The sequence below is a fragment of the Lissotriton vulgaris genome, chromosome 5 (assembly GCF_964263255.1).
Source record: "Lissotriton vulgaris chromosome 5, aLisVul1.2, whole genome shotgun sequence".
Lineage (NCBI taxonomy): Eukaryota > Metazoa > Chordata > Amphibia > Caudata > Salamandridae > Lissotriton > Lissotriton vulgaris.
Genome location: NC_141693.1, coordinates 1404281547 through 1404295748, shown reverse-complemented (window position 1 = coordinate 1404295748; position 14202 = coordinate 1404281547).

Genomic DNA, 14202 nt, shown 5'->3' with positions numbered 1-14202 from the left:
AATATCTGTAGCAGTGTCTCACTTTGTGTATAAGTGGCTGCACGGGTTGGTGACTAGCTACATGAGTGTCGATATGGGTTATTAGTTGGTTTTTAGAGTATCAGTATGAGTGTCTGTATGGTTTGGTGGGGGGTATTACTAACCGCATAGATGAATGAATGCGTGACTCACTGTTTGGATGTGTTTTGAAGACAGCATGTGTGCAGGATTGTGTGGGTGGATGAGTGTGTGCATGGGTGTGGTAGTGAGAGAATCACTGTCTCAATAGTATCTTTATGAGTACCTACATATGTTTTAAACTAGTATTTGTGAGTATTGATGTATATAAGTGAGTATATGTGAGAGCGAGATTGTAAGAGTTCCTGTATAAATAAGTATGTGTTTCTATTAGTGATTGTTTAAGAGAGTAAGTATGTGTATGAGTCTGTAGAAGTAAGTGTAGTGGTGGGTGTATAGATGTATATGCAAGTAAATGGATGTTTGATAGTTTATTTGCATATGTGAGTATGTGTGTGATTAACTCTGTGGATGAGTATCGGTGTGTAACACGATGTATAGGTGTATGAGTACATATGATGATTGAGTATATGAATGAGTGACTCTATAGAACTGTTAGTGAATGACTGGATGTGTATGTATATTTTGGAATTACTGAATAGGTTGTTCTAACTGGAATTGGTATCTCCATTTTTTTGAAAATTTTAGTTTCTATTTTTGAATGTGTGTATCAAGGGTTATATTACGCTGAGAGGAGGTCTGCCACTCTTTCACAAGGATGATGTCATCAGTGATGTCATGAGTGATGTCACTGACCATGTCATGAGTGATGTAATATGTGACTTTATCAGCAGTGCATTGCAGGAGCGCGAGTTATAGTTTGCAGAACTAACTATAACGGGGAAATTTCAATGGTTTTGTATGAGTGAAATGTCCAGCTAACTATAACATATGTGAAACCTATAGTTTTTTTGTGAATTTCTAAGGTTTGTTAAATGCTGATTCCTAACTATAACGTGTGTGAAACCTATGGTTTTTTCAGTGAATTTCTAAGGTTTTTTTAAATGCTAATTCCTAACTATAACGTGGCTGAAACCTAAGGTTTTTTCTGTGAATTTCAAGGGTTTTGTAAATGATAATTTTTAAATGTATTAATTGTTATATTTTTTAATACTGATTTACCACATTTTTTAAAATTATTTATTTTTAGATATTTTATTATTTAAATTCCATTACTTTTTTTAATATAAATTGAAAAAACATGTTTTTAAAAATATTGAAATTGTAATATTTTTTTTATTTAATATATTTTTAAATTAATATATATTTTATATATCAGACAATGATATCCTATGGAAGGAAATTCAAGTTACTGGTAAGTACAGTTAAATTTACTTTTCAGGAATAGTATTGAGCTAGATTGGGGAAGTAATTCCTCTTCAATCCTGAGGTCCCCTGTGAGCCAACTAGCCCACCAGGTACCTCCAGTATGCACCAGGCAGATATGTTGCAGAGAGGTGTTCAAAGTGCATTCCCCCTTTTTACAACTCTCTGCAGCACAGTTCTGGAGATACCTGTTGGAGATACCTGTTGGACTAGTTGCCCCGATGTACCCTTGGATTGAACAGGAATTAATTCCCCAACTTAAAACGCGCCTCAGGGCATGTTTGCACTCATATCACCTCAAGCCCCGCCCCTACCTTCACCACTGTGCCAACACGCCCTGTGGACTGTTCTAAGTGGGGAAGTTGGGGGATTAAGTCCCCTTGCATACTGGGGGTCCCTGGAGGCCAACTAGCCCACCTGGAACCTCCAGTATGCACCAGAAGGCGGCATTGCAGAGAGATGTAATGCGGCCACGCCCCTTTTTACACCTCTCTGCACCGCAGCCCCGGGCACGTTTGCAGAGTGGGAACTAATTCCCCTTGCATACTGGGGGTCCCTGGGGGCCAACTAGCCCAGCAGTAAACTCCAATATGCGCCAGGGGGCTGCATTGCAGAGAGGTGTTAGAGGCCACGCCCCTTTTTACACCTCTCTGCAACGCAGCCCCCTGGCGCGTTTGCAGAGGGGGAACTAATTCCCCTTGCATACTGGGGGTCCGTGGGGGCCGACTAGCCCACCAGGAACCTCCAGTATGAGCCAGGGGGCTGCATTCCAGAGAGGTGTAATGAGGCCACGCCCCTTTCTATACCTCTCTGCAACACAGCCCCCTGGCGCATTTGCAGAGGGGGAACTAATTCCCCTTGCATACTGGGGGTCCATGGGGGCCAACTAGCCCACCTGGAACCTCTAGTATGCGCCAGGGGGCTGCATTGCAGAGAGGTGTAATGAGGCCATGCCCCTTTTACACCTCTCTGCAACTCAGACCACGGGCACGTTTGCAGAAGGGGAACTAATTCCCCTTGCATACTGGGGTTCCCTGGAGGCCAAGTAGCCCACCAGGAACCTCCAGTATGTGCCAGGGGGCTGCGTTGCAGAGAGGTGTAATGAGGCCACGGCCCTTTTTACACCTCTCTGCAGTGCAGCCCCCTGGTGCTTTTTCAGAGGGGGAACTAATTCTCCTTGCATACTGGAGGTTCCTGCGGGCCAACTAGCCCACCAGGAGCCTCCAGTATGTGCCAGGGGGCTGTGCTGCTTTGCTCCGGGGGTGGCAGTCCCCGAGGCTGTGTGGAGGGATTGGGGTCCCCCCACACTTCTTTTTCACATTGCCCCCGGGATTTGGTCCCCCTGGGGGTAATTTGAAAAAAAGCAGACTGGGTTTAAAACATTTTTGGGGGAGCCTTGGGGGTCCTTGTGGGACCACCTGAGCAGGCCCAGGGGCTCAGGGTGTTTCTACCCTGCCCCCTTTTTCTATTCTCCACATTTCTTTCTCTGCTTTTTTGTGCCTCGGTCTACCGAGCACAAGATGGCAGCCAACCCTTTCTGGTTTAGAGCGTTCACAGCCAATCAGCATGCAGCTTGTGCTCGGAAAGGTACGCATACGTACGCGTACGAACGCGGACCTGTACACATACGTACGCGTACCCCGCAATTTAAAAAAATTAAAATAGTTATTTGCCCTTGGGGGTCTTTGTGGGACCACGTGAGTAGGCCTAGGGGGTCAGGGTGTTTCTACCCTGCCCTCTTTGCTTGTTTTGCGCCCTTGTTTCACTGCTTTCTTGTGGCTCAGTCTACCGAGGCACAAGATGGCTGCCAACACTTTCTGGTTTGTAGTGCTGACAGGCAGTTGCCACCCAATTAGCATGCAGTTCATGCTCGGGGAGGTACGCGTACGTACGCTTACGTACGCGGCTCCGTACGCGGACCTGTACATGTACAGTACGCCTACGGTACGTGCCTATAGATATACTTATGAATTTACTTATGATTTTCTCAGGAACTACTGAACAGATATACACCATTTACCAGAAAGCGTGATCTGCGAACCGAACTCTACCTTTTTGCCAAATTTGGTGAAATTCCGTTCAGCTGTTCCAGCTGTAGGCATGGCCAAAGGTTCTATGGAAAATTGCATGGGGACCCCCCTTTTTTCTCGGCCCCCTCTGTACGAATCACCCCCAAACTTTCAGGGAAGGAGTGGAGCGGAGAAAGCCATTTGCTTGGAGAAATTCACGAATATTCGTCCACCGGTGGCAAAGTTATTCCAGATAGAATGTTGCGGATTTCCTATGGAAACTATGTCCTAACTATAACTACCTACTGGCGAAAAAAGGGGGGTCCCAAAACGTGTTTTCCTCATGCAATTTTCCATAGGACCTTTAGCCAGGGCTACAGCCTGAACGGCTGGACGGAATTACACCAAATTTGGCAAAAAGGTAGAGTTCAGTTCGCAGATCACGCTTTTTGTTAAATTGTGTAAATCCTTTCAGTAGTTCCTGAGAAAATCATAAGTAAAATCATAAGTATATCTATAGGAGCTTACTGTAAGCTTACTGTAAGCTTACTGTACTCTGTACCTTCCCTGAGCATGAGCTGAATGCTTACTGCCTGTCGACTGTCTGTCAACACTCCAAACCAGAAAGTGTTGGCAGCCATCTGGTGCCTCGGTAGACTAAGGCACAAGAAAGCAGAAAAACAAATGTGTAGAACGCAAAAAGGGGGCAGGATAGAAACACCCTGACCCCCCTAGGCCAGCTCAGGGGGTTCCACAAGGACCCCCAAGGCCCCTCATTTTTTTTTTTGACAAAAATAGCGGGGTCAAGTACATATATATTCACTGAAAAAACCATAGGTTTCACACATGATATAGTTAGCTGGACATTTCACTCATACAAAACGATTGAAATTCCGCCGTTATAGTTAATTTAGCTAACTATAACTCACGCACCCGCAATGCACTGCTGATGATGTCACATATTACATCACTCATGACATGGTCAGTGACATCACTCATTACATCACTGATGACATCTCAAATGACATCACTGATGACATCATCCTTGTGAAAGAGTGGCAGACCTCCTCTCAGCGTAATATAACCCTTGATACACACATTTAAAAATAGAAACTAACATTTTCAAAAAAATGGAGATACCAATTCCAGTTAGAACAACCTATTTATTAATTCCAAAATCTATATACACATCCAGTCATTCACTAACAGTTCTATATAGGCACTCATACATGTACTCACTCATCATATGTACTCATACACCTATACATCTTATTACACACGGACACTCATCTATAGAGTTACTCACACATGCAAATAAACTATCAAACATCCATTTCCTTGTTTATGGAATACACTTGTTCTACAGAATTGTACACATACTTACTCTCTTAAACAATCACTTATAGAAACACATACTTATTTATACAGGATCTCTTACAATCTCTCGCTCTCATACATACTCACTTATATACATCAATACTCACATATACTAGTTTAACACATATGTAGTTACTCATAAAGATACTATTGAGACAGTGATTCACTCACTAACACACCCATAAACACACTCATCCACCCATATAATGCTGCACACATGCTGTCTTCAAAACACATACAAACAGTGAGTCACCCATTCATGCATCTATGCGGTAAGTAATACCCCCCACCCAATCATACAGACATTCATACTGATACTCTAAAAACCAACTAATAACCCATATCAACACTCATGTAGCTAGTCACCATCCCATGCAGCCACTTATACACAAAGTGAGACACTGCTACAGATATTTACATATGTAAACAATACTCACTAATACATGTATTCACTAAGATACACTTAATAAGTTAGTTATACAATCATTTTTACAGAAAAAACATCCATTTAGACACTTATTTACACATTAGTTCTTCCACCAACCTTTAGATATACATATATTAAACATATTTATTTTTCAGAAAGACACGCATTCACTGGATGATGTCATCAATGATGTCATGAGTGATGTCACTGACCATGTTATGAGTGATGTAATATGTAAATGTAAAATGTAAATGTAGGTGTATTTATATAGCGCAACCTGTCACCCAAAGGGCATCCTGGCGCTTGCCTAGGGAACCCGTCCTGGTATTCCCCTGTGAGAGGCCCCGGCGGGGTGTCCACAGGGTGAAAGCCAGGCATCCCGCCGCAAGGGGCCGTCGTGGAGATTAAGCAAGCTATTGCCCAGAGTTGCAGAGTGAGGCCCCGTGAGTCGAGTAGGCACCGGAGCGAGAATTGTCGAGGCCATGGAATTTTGAGCCCGAGACCCGCTAAGGCGGGGAATCGAACCTTGGTCCACGGTCGATCCCAGCTTCCGGGTCTGCCGCCTCTAACCACTGAGCCACACTTCTCCAATATGTGACGTCATCAGCAGTGCATTGCGATGCGCGAGGTATAGTTAGCTGAATTAACTATAACGGGAGAATATCAATGGTTTTTTATGAGTGAAATGTCCAGCTAACTATAACATGTGTGAAACCTATGGTTTTTTCAGTGAATATATATATATATATATATATATATATATATATATATATATATATATATATATATATATATATATATATATTCATCACAAAGTTGCCCTGCAGCAAAGACGCCCACGCAGAGGAGTGCTCATTCCAAGCTTTAATTTGTAAAAGCGGCTGTTTTCACACCATGCTCAAAGTTCCTTACGTGTTTCAAAGCCCGGAGGCTTCTTCATCAGAGGATGTCACCTGTTCCAACTGGCTAGTTCGCGGGGCGCCATTGTCTGCATGCTTGCTGTACTCGTGACTTTAATCCACGTGACTTGCACTGGTAAGTAGTTTAAATGCATGCTGGAACCCGTAGTTTCTGTGTTAGCGAAATAATTATTAATCCCATGTGGGAGCTGTTCCAGAACCGTGTCTTTTTCTTATAAAAATAAAATCCATGTGGACTGCTGTGAAAGCGCCGTTTTTCTTTCATTTACCTTCTCTGCGCTGAAAAGGTCCGATGCTCTGTGACCTTTCAGCCCCATATTTCACTTCATGGTGGGGTATCCTTCTCGGCCAGACTTCCGAGTTAAATTCATCACAAAGTTGCCCTGCAGCAAAGACGCCCACGCAGAGGAGTGCTCATTCCAAGCTTTAATTTGTAAAAGCGGCTGTTTTCACACCATGCTCAAAGTTCCTTACGCGTTTCAAAGCCCGGAGGCTTCTTCATCAGAGGATGTCACCTGTTCCAACTGGCTAGTTCGCGGGGGCGCCATTGTCTGCATGCTTGCTGTCCTCGTGACTTTAATCCACGTGACTTGCACGGGCTTTGAAACGCGTAAGGAACCTTGAGCATGGTGTGAAAACAGCCGCTTTTACAAATTAAAGCTTGGAATGAGCACTCCTCTGCGTGGGCGTCTTTGCTGCAGGGCAACTTTGTGATGAATTTAACTTGGCAGCCTGGCCGAGAAGGATGCCCCACCATGAAGTGAAATATGGGGCTGAAAGGTCACAGAGCATCGGACCTTTTCAGCGCAGAGAAGGTAAATGAAAGAAAAACTGCGCTTTCACAGCAGTCCACATGGATTTTATTTTTATAAGAAAAAGACACGGTTCTGGAACTGCTCCCACATGGGATTAATAATTATTTCGCTAACACAGAAACTACGGGTTCCAGCATGCATTTAAACTACTTACCAGTGCAAGTCACGTGGATTAAAGTCACGAGGACAGCAAGCATGCAGACAATGGCGCCCCCGTGAACTAGCCAGTTGGAACAGGTGACATCCTCTGATGAAGAAGCCTCCGGGCTTTGAAACGCGTAAGGAACTTTGAGCATGGTGTGAAAACAGCCGCATTTGCAAATTAAAGCTTGGAATGAGCACTCCTCTGCGTGGGCGTCTTTGCTGCAGGGCAACTTTGTGATGAATATATATATATATATATATATATATATATATATATATATATATATATATATATATATATATATTACCTACTGGCGGTCGCCAGTAGGTATATATAGTTAGGATTTTTTCTCTATGGGACTTTTGAAAATTCTATGTCTAATAACTTTGGCGTTTGTGGACGGAATCGGCTGCAATTTTTAGGAAAATGGCACAGTTTGTTTCTGAGCAGCCCCTGAAAATTTGGGGGGGTTTGGTCAAGGGGGGGCCGAGAAAAAAGGGGGGGTCCCAAAACGCGTTTTTCCCATTCATTTTTCCATAGGGCGTTTGGCCTCACTTTTAGCTCGAACGGCTGAATGGATTTGAACAAAACTTGGCAAAATTGTAGGGACTGTTAGCCCGATGTGCCTTTTCTGGGTCTCAATATATGTGCTCCAGTGGATTTTGAGAAATTAACGTTTAAAAAAACAGATATATCTGTGACAGCGTCCCGGGTAGCGCTCCGGTTCGCGAACTTTTCGCGTAACGGAGCTTTGCGAAGCGAAGCTGATTGGCTCTCAGGTGTCTGTCAACATTCTAAACAGTCCGGAGCGGCCGCCATCTTGTCTCTCGGTAGGATCGAGAGACAAGAAGAGGAGAAAAACAAAGGGGGAATTTAATGAAAGGGGGCAAGGTAGACCCTTCTTGACCCCCTAGGAATGATGTTGGGGTTATTAAAGGGTCCCGTGGGGCAAATAAAAAAAATTTGATTTTTTGCGGTAGAAGCGCTTTCCGGTTCGCGAACCGGGTAGCGAATCGGGACGCGAAACGGGAATTCGCCATTTTGTGTTTCCTTTTAATTAAATTACAAGTTGGAGGAAAAACAATGTGAGAAATGGGTATAAGGGGGTACGGGAGACGTATCCTGACCCCCTATATTTTCTGACGGTGGCTGAGGATGCTCATATATGTTGATACTTGTCTTCCAGCGGCTGCGCGTGAGCGTTTTTTTTTTTTTTTTTGCTGCGTGACGTCTGTTAACGTTCGATTCGAAGAAAATCAGGAAGTGTTGACAGCCATTTTGACACTGCGAGTAAATTTATTGTTAAAAATAATTGTTATAAATTAATCCGTATTGATAAACATTGTCTGCGCCATCTTGCTTTTTTTCCAATGCCACACTTTTGTCGTGCACGGCAGCCATTTTAGATGCCTTGACCAGACCCACTCTCTGCACGACGCCGATCGTGACGTCTGTTAACGTTCGATTCGAAGGAAATCAGGAAGTGTTGACCGCCATTTTGACACTGCGAGTAAATATATTGTAAAAAATAATTGTTATAAATTAATCTGTATTGATAAACATTGTCTGCGCCATCTTGCTTTTTTTCCAATGCCACACTTTTGTCGTGCACGGCAGCCATTTTAGATGCCTTGACCAGACCCACTCTCTGCACGCCGCCGATCCTCAGCATGGCTCCCCACCCTCGCAAGCATCTCCCCCACGCATTGGTCACCCCCGCTCTCTCTCTTATGCATGGGCTGTTGTGCGAATAGTCCGAAGGCAGCACAACGCGCCGAGATCTGGACGGCACCCCCTTGCCATTCATATATTTACAACAAGGGGTGGTGAGGGACAGAGTCTCTGAATTAAGCAGAAAGCTCTCACCCAGTCAAGAGATCAGGGCTAGATCCAACACCGTTTTTTAGCTCACTGCACCATCCCAGTTTCAGAACCTGGCTGTATGCAAATTAGTCTGTTCCTGTCCCAGTGCATGATGGGAACAGGGCAAACCAAACTACAAAAGCCAATTCTTACACTGGGAAGGAAACAAGCTCCCGGGGACCGGTTTCTGGCATTACAGCCGTCTTCGGCCCGGTTTGCTTGAATCCTGATGGTGCAATGAGCAAGGGTCTCACATCTGAGAATACCCTTCCACGCTTAGGGTGGACAAAAATATTTACAACAAGGGGTGGTGAACCTGGCTGTATGCAAATTAGTCTGTTCCTGTCCCAGTGCATGATGGGAACAGGGCAAACCAAACTACAAAAGCCAATTCTTACACTGGGAAGGAAACAAGCTCCCGGGGACCGGTTTCTGCCCCCATGCCATTCAGCGGTTTTCCGCCCGCTTTTGCTGCACTGTGTCTCGTCAGTAGCGGTCTGTTGTGCGAATAGTCCGAAGGCAGCACAACGCGCCGAGATCTGGATGGCACCCAGGTGATGTCCTTTACTTGCCGCACTGGTTTTGGCATCCTACAATGCTGCACCGAAAAACGGCGTGGGGCGCCCCGGGGGGGGGGGGGGGGGGGGGGCGTGAACGGGCCTCCCCAGGTGGAGGCTCGTCTGCTGTAGTGGGGCGCCCTTTTACCGTTTCAGTCACCAATCAGCAGTTTTCCGCCCGCTTTTGCTGCACTGTGCCTCATTCGCCATTCAGCTGTTTACCGCCTGCTCTTGCGGCTACAGCGTCTCGCTCACCATCTAGTTGAGTTGCGCCCACTCTTGCGGTGCAGCGATAGGCGGCTGCCACAGGACTCTTAAAATGGCGGCCGGCTCTTCGGATTTGGGTCTGGTCCACTAAAATGGCCCTGGGACACCTTGGAACTCGGACGCTTGTCTGCTAGGGCTTGGGCCCCATTCTCGAAAGCGTCCCCTCAGCCTTGAAGATTCTACAAAAGTCTTGGGGGCCCCCGACTCCCGCAGGCTTCCGGTGGGGAGCGGCTGCCATGATTGCTTGCGGAATGGCCACGACGGAGCTACGAGATGGTGGTGCTCTCATGCTGACGCCAGCTTCAGTCTGAAACATCCAGAAACACTGTAGACTATCAATTCGATGAGTTCCGGTGGAGCCCCAACGTGACCCGGGAGGGAAGAACTTGCCCTCCCCTTTTTTGAGTGATGGTTCTTGTTGCCTGTCCCCTCTGTTATCATCTAACGGAACCTTTTTGGATTGCCGAGTGAGAAAAAAAAAGGTGGGGCTTTCATCGTTTGGGAAAAAAAAATGTTTTAATCCAATGAAAAGTGTTATTTTTAGGTCATATGATCAAGCATTTCATCATTAGGAAACCAAAAGTAAAATGAACCAATGAAAAGTTTTATAAACAAGTCACATGACCTGTTATGCGGCTTTGGGCTATAAAAAGCTTACAAAATCAGTTGGCCTGTGAGGCGGCGTCAGTAGCGGACCGATGTGCGAATAGGCCGAAGGCAGCACAACGCGCCGAGATCCGGATGGCACCGAGGTGGTGTCCAGCAAGTTGCCGCACTGGTGTTGCCATCCTACAATGCTGCGCCGAAAGACGGCGTGTCCAGCTGAGTTGCGGTCACTCTTGCTGCTACAGTACGCGGAAGGCAGCACAACGCGCCGAGATCCGGATGGCACCGAGGTGGTGTCCAGCAAGTTTTACTGGTGTGGCCATCCTACAATGCTGCGCCGAAAGACGGCGTGGGGTGCCCGGGGGGGGGGGAGAGGCGGCGTAAACGGATCTCTTCCGCCTCCCCAGGTGAAGGCACCTCATCTGCAGTGGGGCGCCTCTTAGGGTTTCATTCGCCTTCCAGCAGAGTTCTGCCCGCTCTTGCGGCACAGTGTCTCACCCTCCATCCAGCTGAGTTCCGCCCGCTCTTGCGGTACAGCGTCTCGCCCGCCATCCAGCTGAGTTCCGCCCGCTCTTGCAAGACAGCGCTCGCCCACCATCCAGCTGAGTTTCTCCCGCTCTTGCGGGACAGTGACTCGAACGCGCCGAGATCCGGATGGCACCGAGGTGGTGTCCAGCAAGTTTCACTGGTGTGGCCATCCTACAATGCTGCGCCGAAAGACGGGGTGGGGTGCCCGGGGGGGGGAGGCAGCGCAAACGGGCCTCTCCCTCCTCCCCAGGTGGAGGCACCTCATCTGCAGTGGGGTGCCTCTTAGCGTTTCACTCGCCTTTCAGCTGAGTTCTGCCCGCTTTTGCGGTACAGTGACTCACCCGCCATCTAGCTGAATTGCGGCTACTCTTGTGGTGCAGTGATAGCCGGCTGCAACAAGACTCTCAAAATGGCGGCCAGCTCTTTGGATTTGGGCCTGGTCCACTAAAATGGCTCTGGGACACCTTGGAACTCGGACGCTTGCCTGCTAGGGCATGGGCCCCATTCACGAAAGCGTCCCCTCTTTTGACGGATTGTTCTTGTTGCCTATTTCTTCTGTTGTCATTTAACGGAACATTTTTGGACTGCCGAAAATGGTTCTGGTCCGACCGCTGGTTGGTGGAGACATTTTGACTATATCCTGGACCTGCCCGGCCTCGCCCAAAATGGCGCCGGTATAAATGGGACTCGTAACTCCTTGTTGTGCACTGGTTGCCCAACCTTGATATCACGAGATACGTATGCAGTTTTGAAGCACATGGCGGGCGGGGACGAGAATTGATTGAACATTTTGACATCCCTATTGATATTAAGTTCTGATGTGTTATTGATTACTGTACTATTGAAAGTTCGAATTAACGTCACCCATGGTACTTGCCCGCAAATGTATATCTAGATAATTTTATTGTAACTGGCCCTGTCGTACTTTAATTATAAAATGTACGTCCACCGATTCCACAAATGTTAGACACCTTAGTTCTTGCAATCTAATGGGTCGCCCGTTACGTTCTTCTACAGTGTAAATGTTCCCTCATCATATACGATTCCAGTTTGCTCCGTGGCCGGCCCACGTGGTTATAGGCCCGTATTTGTATACTGACATTTTCACAATAACGGTTTTTTAAAAAAAACATGGTAGTAGTACCTGCATTGGTAAAGTTTTGAATAATAGCCACTGTTTTCGAATCAGTAAAAGGCAAGTGAAATAAAGCAGTCCAATTACATGACGGTTAAAAGGTATAATACGCAGGAACGCAGTAAAGATAAATGGTCAAGGGCTGTTGTGTTTTCTACTCCTGCAACATAAAGTGATCGATAAGAATCTGATATTCATGCCTATCAGCGACTAAGACAGCAGGCCGAGCCTCTTTTGCTCAACGGCTCCCTCATGGGACGAAGAAACGCCCTTTTTCTCGAAAAAGGAATATTATACTTGCAGGACAGTTGTAAATTTCCCGGGAAAATACATTAGCCTGGAACATTGTTAGTGATAAACTGTAAATGCATCTGGGTCCTTTGCTTTACAAGTCAGAGTGAGAAAAAAAAAGGTGGGGCTTTCATCATTTGGGAAAAAAAAATGTTTGAAAGCAATGAAAAGCGTTATTTTTAGGTCATATGACCAAGCCTTTCATCATTAGAATAACAAAAGTAAAATGAACCAATGAAAAGTTTTATTAACAAGTCACATGACCTGTTATGCTTACGTTACGCGCTGCGCGCCGCGCTCTGGATTGTTTCCGGGAAGCTGCGCCTTGCGCACCAGAGCACTTCCGGGTGCGCTAACGTGGCACGTCATATGACGCATTACGCGACAACGCAGGTCCAGAATATAGTCAAAATGTCTCCACCAACCAGCGGTCGGAATACAACCCCTTTCAGCAGTCCAAAAAGTTCTGCTAAATGACAAGAGAAGGGACAGGCAACAAGAACAATCAGTCAAAGAGGGGAGGGCAAGTTCTTCTCTACCGGGTCACGTTGGGGCTCCACCGGAACTGATCGAATTGGTAGTCTACAGTGTTTCTGGATGTTTCAGATTGAAGCTGGCGTCAGCATGAGAGCACCCCGTGGCTACGTCATGGCCATTCCGCGAGCAATCAAGGCAGTCGCTCGCCACCGGAAGTCTGCGGGAGTCGGGGGCCCCGGTGACTTTTGTAAAATCTTCAAGGCTGAGGGGACGCTTTTGGGAATGGGGTCCATGCCCTAGCAGTCAAGCGTCCGAGTTCCAAGGTGTCCCAGGGCCATTTTAGTGGACTAGGCCTAAATCTGAAGAGCCGGCCGCCATTTTGAGAGTCCTGTTGCAGCCGCCTATCGCTGCACCGCAAGAGTGGGCGCAATTCAAGTGGATGGTGGGCGAGACGCTGTAGCCGCAAGAGCGGGCGCAACTCAGCTGGTTGCGTGAAGCGCTGGGGTGTACCTGAGAAACCTCCACCTGGGGAGGTGGGGGATGCTCGTTCGCGCCGCCTCTCCCTTCTAGTGCATCCCACGCCGTCTCCTGGCGCAGGAATATGTGATGGTCGGACTAGGGCACCGCAGGACGTGTCTTCAGGTCAAACGGATTGTGGGACAATGTTCAGAATGGAAGAGCCACCAAAAGGCAAAAAGTTCCGCTTGACCCCGGGAGCCGGCCGCCTATGTCGGGGGCGATCTCAGGCCACACCAGGGCAACAAGACTTGGGGAGGGGGTCGGCGCCATCACACCGCCCCTCGGGGGCCTCCGTCAAGCGGTTCAAGGAGGCACCGCATCACATTGATTTCCAATGCAGTCAGGTCCACAAACAGTCCCCACTTAATTTGAGAAAAGTGAAGCTGCAGCAGGTGCAAATAAACTTCAGACAGTGTTACAAGCGCTGCTCGGAACCCTCAACTATGGCACCCAACATCCAGGACTTATGCCATTTGTGCAAGGCAGTGACATCGAAGTAACTCAGGGACCAAGGAACATACCATATCCAGAGTCCTTCCCACAGCGTCTGCCTTCCTTGTTACCTAGTTATGGTTCTTTCACTCCCACTCCAGGGTTTTAGTCTGTGGATGGAAAACCATGAACCTACACTCACGTATGAAAATGTTACTATTGATGCTTGACTGAGGCCAAGGAGATCAGAGTGCATGAGTCTCATGCTCGATCGATTGAGCTAGCCGGATCAGGCAACAAAAAGGTGGCGGTGGGGGTGGCGGCATCAGCAAGGCATCCTCACACACACCTTGTCGGACATCAGCTCTGGATGTACTGGGGACGAGTCTTGGCGCATGGTGTCGTCCCCGGGCAATTTGCACAACGGTTCTCCACCCCTAGGCCACCAGCT